Source organism: Arachis ipaensis, chromosome B07, assembly GCF_000816755.2.
Source record: "Arachis ipaensis cultivar K30076 chromosome B07, Araip1.1, whole genome shotgun sequence".
Taxonomy (NCBI): Eukaryota; Viridiplantae; Streptophyta; class Magnoliopsida; order Fabales; family Fabaceae; genus Arachis; species Arachis ipaensis.
In genome coordinates, this window is record NC_029791.2 from 26,985,620 (window position 1) to 26,992,603 (window position 6,984).

Genomic DNA, 6,984 nt, shown 5'->3' on the forward strand with positions numbered 1-6,984 from the left:
TTCCCCTTCAATCCTTGGCTTAAATAGCATTATAAATGAGTTGGATTGGGCCCACAAGGCTTCTAAAATTGCTGGCCACGTTTGCATTAAGTGGGTCATGTGCCACCATCGGCGCGTCTGCGTACCGTGCGCGTGCGCGCCCCTATGCGCGATGCAACTATGGCAAATCTTATATCGTTTCGAAGCCCCGGATGTTAGCTTTCCAACCCAACTGGAACCGCATCAATTGGACCTCTGTAGCTCAAGTTATGGTCGTTTAAGTGCAAAGAGGTCGGCTTGACAGCTTTCCGGTTCTTTCATTTCTTCATGAGTTCTCCAACTTTTCATGCTTTCTTTCTTCATCCCCTTGATCCAATCTTTGCCTCCTAAACCTTAAATCACTTAACAAACATATCAAGGCATCTAATAGAATCAAGGTGAATTAAATTTAGCTATTTTGAGTCCTAAAAAGCATGTTTTCACATTCAAGCACAATTAAAGGAGAATATACAAAACCATGCTATTTCTTGAATAAATATGGGTAAAAGGTGATAAAATCCTCAAAAATCAATACAAGATAAACCCTACAAATGGGGTTTGTCAATGGTGATGAGAATTGAGTTTTAATCCCACTTAGTTAACCTTTACTAAAGCAGAGGAAAGTCAAGTGGACTAATTAGTTTGATCTTCAGGTCCTAGCCAATTTTTAAGAAGGGTCTAGAGTTGTTGGAATTCAATTCAATTAGCAAAAATAACAATTATCAATCACGATGAGTTTGATAACTCAAGAGTCTCCAATTAATCAATTAAAGCCAAGAATATAAAAGGCTAAATAAAAATCATAAATCTGAAATACCTCAATTGCATTAATAATAGAAAATCAATCTAAACATAAAGAGTTCATAAACTAAATTTATAAAATAAATAAAAGGAGCATTGAACCTGAGAAGAAGTTGAAATCCTAAATCCTTTAAGAGGAATCCTAATCCTAAAACCTAAGAGAGAGGAGAGAACCTCTCTCTCTAAAAACTACATCTAAATTATGAAAGGTGAATAATGGAAGACTTCTTTTTGAATGCATGCATTCCCCCACTTTATAGCCTCTAATCTGTGTGTTTTGGACTTGGATCTGGGCCAAAAGGGGTTTCAGAAATCGCTGGGGGCGTTTTTTGCAGTTTCTGCACGTGGCGTCTGTCACGCGTGCGTGTGGGTCACGCATTCGCGTTATCTGGAGTTTTTTCCTGGTCATGCGTACGCGTCAGTTACACGTCTGTGTCGTCCATGCGTCCGCATCGCTTGCGTTTTGCGCCAGGCATGCGGTCGCGTCGTCCATGCGTTTGCGTCGCTGCCTTCTCTTCAAAACTCCATTTTTATACTTTCCTTCCATTTTTGTATGTTTTCTTTCTGTCCTCTAAGCCATTCCTGCCCTGTGAAACCTGAAAGTACTTAATACACAAATCAAGGCATCGGATGGTAATAAAGGATAAATAAATTTTAATATTAATAAAGCATAGGAAACATATTTTTATAAATCTCATAAAATGAGGAAGGAATGGTAAAACCATGCAGTTTATATGAATAAGTAGGTGAAGAGTTGATAAAAACCACTCAATTGAGTACAAGATAAACCTTGAAGTAGTGGTTTATCAACCTCCCCACACTTAAACATTAGCATGTCCTCATGCTAAATCCAAGAGAAAGAGTAAGGTAAAGTGGTGGAATTTCATGTAATGCAATCTATTCTAAATGCAACTACCTAAATGAGTCATGCAATTCTAATTATTATCCACCTATGTATATATAAAGCTTACATGCAGTTAGTTTATTTCATATTTTCAAGGAATCATATATGTACAAGTAAGGCCAAACCAAATTAAAACATGTTCACAATTGAGTTGGGTTAAAATATTTCACAAACTTGCAAGACAATTAACAATTTAAACATGGATATATGGGAATGAGCTTATTGAACCCTCACTGGATTTTGTGTTCACTCTCTAGTCACTCAGTGTTTATTGGGTTAATCACTCTATTCTTTTTTATTCCTGCCTTCTAAAACTTTGTTCTTCATCTAACCAATCAACAAATATTGAGTACAGACATACAAAAATCATGAGGTCTTTTTCAAGGTTGTAATGGGGCCAAGGTAAAGGTAAGGGTATACGTATAAGGCTAAGTGAGCTAACAAAATGAATCCTTGATTAGTCTAAGATTTCACCTAACATATACATACTTTATATAATTTTAAAGTGCTTTACCTCGCTACCCAAACTTCTTCCCACTTTTGTGTTACATGCTCATGTATCAAATTTGCTTTTGAATTTTGTCCCATGTGCATTGATTCTTTTATTTTGCATTGGGGGTGATTTTTTTGTATCCCCTTATTTAATTAATTAAAAGTTTTTTTTTTTGAAATGCACATGGTATTTTAATTACTTTGGTTTCACATGAGCATACTTTCCAAATATTCAAATAACCTATTTAATTCCAATTTCCCACTTTTTCTATCATTCTATGTTCCCATAAAATTTCCCACATTTAAATTGTACACACTATCTATCTTAAGCTAACCAAGGATTCACTTGGGTTAATTTTAATTTATTTTTCTGCTTAAGGCTAGTAATGTGGTTATAGAACAAGAGGGGATTAAAAAGGCTCAAGGGGGCTAGCAAGGGTGATGAAAAAGGTAAGCTTATTTGGGATAAGTGAGTGATTTAAATAACGGCCTCAATCATTTCCTTGTATGTATCTATATTCTATATTGGACATATAGATTAAAACAAAGTGAAGAACACCAGAATGAAAAAGAAGGGCAAAACACAGGAATGAAATTTATGGTTTGAATGTAACCATACAATTAAGCTCAAAACTCACAGGCTGTGTGTTCTTTTGACTCAAAAACCATATATCAGTTATGTATGTCATGCAAGTAGAAATCAAGAGTTCCCATTATTTTCAATGTAAATCTTATTGTTCCTCCTTGAAGAAATGTTGTTAACTAACTAACATGTAATGCTATGTATATACAAGGTGTGTGGATGTTTGATTATGTTAAAGTCTCTAGTTTACTTCTTTTATTTTCAATTAAATCAAACTATTATATGCTAGAAGGGTAAACTATACTAAGTAATCCACATATTCTATAGCTAATAAGTTTAGAATTTCCAACTAAACTAAATATCTAAGATATAAACCAAAGTGCAAAATGCAGAAATAAAGTGAAAATACAGCAAAAGAACAATGTGCAAGTACTGAAAGATAAAAATAAAAATAAAAATACAGAAAAATAAACAAGATAGGATAAAAAGAGTCTGTAGTGGTTCACCAAAAAGATAAGCCAGAGATGGCGACCTCCCCACACTTAAAATATAGCATCGTCCTCGATGCTCACTCAAGCTGGGTGTGAAGAAGTGTCATCTCTGGAAGGATGGGCTGCTGGAGTCACGGTGGTGGCCTGAAGGTCTGTAGACTGGATAAGTGTAGGAGGATCTGTCTGCTGCAGCAGAGGCTCTAACTGTAGAGGAATCGCCGGATCTGCGGCCTGGATCTGGTGTGGCTCCTCATACTATGGCGCAGCCTGCTCTGGTCCTGGCTGCTCAGCCTGGGCATGTGTCTCCTCCTCGTGATCATCCGCCTCCACCTCAGATGTATCAGAAGGGGTGTCGGGCTCGGAGGGGATGTCGCTGCCGGATCGGATCATCAACTTGAGGTGCTCATAGCCCCGCTTGTCTCGACGCTCCATACGATCTAGGCGGGCGAAGAGGCGGTGTACCAGATGATAAATGGGCTCAGGAGCAGGTGGATGTGCAATGGATGAGGCTGGTGCAGCAGTGGATGCAGAAGGGGCAGATGAAGATGTGGATGCCTCACCTGAGGCAGTGAGAAAAGGAGGTCTGTACCCAAATGCCAGAAACTTCCTGCTGTGCGGAATGATCTTCTTGCAATCTGCAGCAGTCGGCTTTGCGTCGGTCAGCTCCCAACGCACGTCAGCTCGGCGGACTAGCTGGGTGATCAGATAAGGAAAAGGGAGAGTGCCTCTGACATAGACCCTGGCCATATAATACCGGATGAAACGTGGAAGATACAGGTCCTTACCCTCCATCACACACCAAATGAGGGTGACCATAGCAGCGGGTAGCTCTGTCTCATGAGTGCTCGGCATCACATAGTTGCTCAGAATCTGGTGCCAGAGCCGAGCCTCATCATTCAAATATATCAGCTTGATTCCCTTAGGCATCACTCTGTTCTTTCCCATGACCCATGGGACAGTAGGATCAAGGGCTATTCTCTGCTTGACAGCATCCCAGTCAAATCTCATAAATCTCATATCCTCTTTAGCCTTTTGGTAACCGTTAGGCTGATCTGACTTAGGTTGAAGGTGGAGGATGTCCTCAATAGCTTCCTCAGTGACCAAAATCTGTTTCCATCTGAGGTGCACTGCATCCAGGGAGGTCTTGAAATAGTTACAGTAAAATTCTCTGACCCAGGAAGCATTGACCTCTGTCAAGTTTCGTTCCAAGAAGAACCAGCCTCTCTATTTTATCTGTTCAGAGGTGTACTGCTGTAGTTCTTTTGGGATTTTTAGAGTTCTTTCCAGGTACAGGTTCTTGGAGGTGGCAAACACTGGGATTTCAGCTCACAGTATTTGTTTGCAAATTTTACCGGGTCAGCTGCAGGTACCAACTGGTCAGCCTTTTCCTATGCGGTAAAGTTCTTTTTCCGCCAGGAATCATCATGCAAAATGTCGAGGATAGTCATAGAGGATTCACCTCTTTTCCTTTTGCCAGTGGTTGCTTTGCTTTTTCCTTTGCGCAGAGGGTCAGACATCCTGAAAAGCAGAAATTCCAGGATATAATTGAAGAACAAAAGCAGAAAAATAAGTGGGCAAATAGGATAATAGCCATATAAGCACAGAGTGGCAAAAGAGCAAGAGAAGCATGAAATGAGTTAAATATATGTGCAATTTGGATTGTATTCGAGTGAAAAAGTCTGAAAAGAAAAAAAATGTAATCCAAAAGATAGGATAAGCGGAATTCAAGTTAAATAGGAAAAACAATGATCATGCCCTGACTTAGAAAGTTAAAGTAGTTAGGTAAAGAAAAACCGAAAAGAGAAGTTTGAAAGTGAAAATGGTTAGGAGTGAGAAAGGAAGTTAGAAAGTTAAAGCAGTGAGTTAGTAAAAAGAAAGTTAAAGTAAGTGGCATGATGATCGGTTTCCTAGGTAACAAGAGATTCACAAATTTAAAGAACAGTCAACTCATATTCAAGCAAGGATATCAGGTTATTGATGATAATTCAGATAGATACGTGAGTAGCAAAAATTAAAATGAAATCATCAATAATGCAATTTACTAGCCAGGGAATCAAAAAGAAATAAGAATGCTAGCCCGTGCATTCATGAATTGGTTTGGATGCAGCTAAGTAGTGCAAAATTCAAAATTGCCAAAACCAATACATGAATGAAAAAAAAATGAAACCATTTGCAGAAAATTGGGCAGCATTCCGGCTAAAATTGGATGTTTCCAGGAAATAAACAGCAAGAAAAACAGTTTATATGAGATTAAAAAGCGCTGCCAAGAATCACAAACAATAGGAGTAGTAAAGAATAGTCTTAACAGTAGCATGAAACATGAAAGAACAGCATATGAACAGTATTAACATCACAGCCAGATCAAAATTGCAGAATAGGTAAAACAAGTAACAAGAACGGTGCAATTATCAGGCCTAAATCCACTAACCACATCCTAGCTACCTAACCACCTAGAATCCGCTACAAACATGCATCTCTAACTATCTTAGTTTGAACAGAATCTGAAAAATATGCAACTAGCTACGGATGATAGAGAAATCGGTGTTCGGCGGAACCTGGTATGTGTATGAACAGAGGTGAGGGCAGAGAGATGGTGGTGGTGACGCGGCGGCGCTGGGAGGGAGCACGGCGGCGCGGTGGTGGAGCAGGGGCGGTGTGGAGGTTGGTGTTGAGTTAGGGGTAAAGGGCGGTGATGGAAAGAAGGTTGGGGTGAGGGTTGTGGTGGTGGGAGACGGCGGTTTGAGGTTGGCCGCGGTGGGGGGCAGTGGCGGAGGGGAGTGGAAGGGGAGGGAAGAGAAGAAGGGGAGAAAGAAGAGAAAGGGGGGTGTCGCGGGGTGGTCTGGTTGGTTGGGGTGGTTGGCGCAGCGGTGGTGGTGTTTGGGTGGTGGAGTTTGGTTGCAGAGGGGGTTGCAGAGGCGGAGGGGAGTGGAAGGGGGGTTAGGGGACGCGATGGGGTTAGGGTTCACGTGACTTAGGGTTAGTGGATTCAAATCCACGCGAGCGCGTGGGGCACGCGATCGCGTGATTTGGGAAAAAGGGGTATGACGCGGTCGCGTGAGGCACGCGAACGCGTCGCTGTGAATTGTGCTAGATGCACAGTTCCAGCGTAGTTTTGGCGCAACTCTCTGTTTCCATTTAGGGGGCCATAATATCCACGCGACGCGGATGCGTTGCTCACGCTTTCGCGTGGGATGAGTGTTGTGCAAGTGACGCGTTCGCGTCAAGGATGAGAACACGTGGGCCGTTTTGTGCTAAACGCACACCAGCCGCACGATTCCAGCCCAGCTTTCTGGGCGTTAGATTCTTACGCCGATTTCCTTTTCACGCCCACGCGTGGCCTGCGCGCTCGCGTGGGGTGATCTCTTTTTTTGAATGCAATTATGCAGTATGCGTTCCGCTCAGGTCATGCGTCTGCGTCGTCCATGCGTCCGCGTCACTTGTGTTTTGCGCCAGGCACGCGGTCGCATCGTCCATGCGTTTGCGTCGCTGCCTTCTCTTCAAAACTCCATTTTTATGCTTTCCTTCCATTTTTGTATGTTTCCTTTCTTTGCGTCGCTGCCTTCTCTTCAAAACTCCATTTTTATGCTTTCCTTCCATTTTTGTATGTTTCCTTTCTGTCCTCTAAGCCATTCCTGCCCTATGAGACCTGAAAATACTTAACACACAAATCACGGCATCGAATGGTAATAAAGGAT